The sequence below is a fragment of the Pocillopora verrucosa genome, chromosome 3 (assembly GCF_036669915.1).
Source record: "Pocillopora verrucosa isolate sample1 chromosome 3, ASM3666991v2, whole genome shotgun sequence".
NCBI lineage: Eukaryota > Metazoa > Cnidaria > Anthozoa > Scleractinia > Pocilloporidae > Pocillopora > Pocillopora verrucosa.
Genome location: NC_089314.1, coordinates 13,747,048 through 13,749,672, shown reverse-complemented (window position 1 = coordinate 13,749,672; position 2,625 = coordinate 13,747,048).

Genomic DNA, 2,625 nt, shown 5'->3' with positions numbered 1-2,625 from the left:
TCACGTTCATGAATGCCCCTCAATATATTGAATTTTAAACGTTGATTCATTGGGACACATTCGGTAAAACGCAGCTTTTCTATGTTGGAAATGGCAGTTTTCCGACGTTTTGGCGCATGGTTATCCCATGGGGTCATATCAATGACTCTCTCACCGTTATGTTTGAAATATATGTCTTTAAGGAAGACTCGTGTCTACCTCATCTCCCTGTCGCTACTAAATGATAAAAGTAAATAATATACGTGGAATTTGTATGCTTCCTTTTCCCAGAGCAACTAAGTTAATTCCCAAATGAGCGTAAAAGGCCGCAGTCATAAGGTACACTGCTAGGGGTTAAGATAAATACTCAGAACTTTAATCGCTTGAATACATTCATATCTTCGGATGCTTACGGAAATACTTTACAACTAACTCCACTAATAGACGTGGATTTCTTGTGGATGAAACTACTAGGCGTTTAACTTTTTGGAGAGCTTCTTTGAAAAGTATAAAAATAACAAAGGCTAAAGCTGTATGAAATTTTCTTGGGTCAATTTGAAACGTAGAGTAATTTACTATTGATCCCTTAGCCAGACAAATTTTTCAGGACCAAGTAACATTTTCATCTGTTTTCTTTAAGTTCTTAAAGTTTCTCAACGAGGTAAGACAATTTGCATGCTTACTATATGGCAGTGTCATGGCGCCATGCGATCGATTTAAATGCAGCATTTTTATATTGGACTTGATTTCATACGGTGTCCGGTGTTTATCGTTGAACGCTTTTTTTCCCAATCTTAAACATATGGTGTGCAAATATCTTTAACAAGCCGAGTTTAAGTTCCGTATCGAAAATTTGCGTACAAAGTCATGTTCCCTTCTGATTTATTGCCAAAGCCATGAAAAAAGGGAGAGTTTGAGGTTTAGATAATTTAAATCACAGACCGGGAGAAAAAGCTACGTAAAACATTTGTGTTAATTTTTTCCGTTTTTTTCCCCGTTTTTTACCGTCGCATCAATATCTTTGACTAACTCTTATCGAGCGGGAAGGGAAGAAGTTCTGCTAGCTTAAGGTTTAAAAATGGCAACTATGCGAGTGAGCTCACTGATGCTACAACTGAAGGGATTTTTGAAGCCCCAATGTCAGCATGGTGGATGAATCTCTTAACGGTTGACAACAAAAAAATTGAAACATGATTCACGAAATTTCCTCTTCTAGACCAGCGAGCAATAAAGGGGATTTCTGATTCAAGCTTTTGGAGGTCTAGGAGCGGGCAAGTTTGATGAAAATCAACTAACTTGCAGCTATTGTTGTGATTCATTGAATTCATTTTCCGGCTTGTGAATCTTTCCCCAACAAACACGCGTTTAGCAACTCTTGTTACCCTCAGGAAGCCCCACTAGCAAAGTGTAACTTGGAATAACTTGTAAAAAACAACCATTAACGCGAATTGTTTATTTCTAATTGTTGTGGTTGCTTACAGAGACAGCTTTGGATAGGTCTAATTGTTTTTGAAATACATGGAATCCAAATGGTTTATGCAAGATAACTAGTATTGTCGTTTGTTTTTATGTCACCTCATGAGAGATGACAAATACAGAAATGAGAAACACGAGTACTAGTTTTAGGATATGAAGCATTGTCGTTTGTTTTTATGTCACCTCACGAGAGATGACAAATACAGAACTGAGAAACACGAGTACCAGTTTTAAGAGGACAAGAAAACGTTGTTGGTAAATTATAAGTACTTTGGACGCATCCTCTCTTAGGAACAGTGCCTTCTATTGATATTTCGCATGCGGGCTGTGCATCGCGCTATGGCAAAGCCTGCTCGCACGTGGTTGTTAAAACTGCGCTTACGCATTGATCACGTGAGAGACCGATATTTACTACATTTGAAGCATCTAAGATAGATAAGGCAGAAATACCTTTTGTTGAAAATAATTTCTCCAGATGCAACTCTGTTGTAAGTCATTAATATGGGCCAATTGAATTACTATGCGCCTTAAGTCAGAGAGAATGTAATTTCTAAGTTAGAACCGTAACCTTCGGCGATGACTGCTTTTTTTAAAATTTCATTTCTTGAAAGGCTTTCATTGAACATGAAGTCAAAATGTAGTACAGCTGCAATTTGAAAATGTTGCAAAATTTGATCGTCAACTTTTACAATCGTTCATGGAAAGCTCGGTATTAAACCAAAATTGGTTGAGGTTCTAAATAAAGAAAAGAACTTTTTATAACATAGCGGGCGTGCTTGCCCTATATAAGTCCTATTGAGCCGCTATGAACAAAATCTTTAGTTACGCACGCCCGTGTGTAAATAAGATGACGTGAGCATTTTTTCTACCTGGCTTCAGAGTTTCCGTCCTGTTAAGCTGCAGTGCAGTTTTCCTTCTCTTTGAAATATGGAAGAAACCAGCGAATAACTGCCCAATTTTTCAACCGGCATTGACCTTTTAGGTCCTGATCCAACAAGCAACAAAAATAAAGCCGAAGAAAACTCGCAAGTTGCACGTTTCGCAAATTTGTCGGAAGACCAGCTGCAGCAAATTTTGCCAATTTTGCTAATGCTTAGAGTTGCTCTCGGCTGCGCCTCGAGCTACTCTTACGTATTTTTTGTGCTCTCCAAACTTCCCAAGTGCATCCCT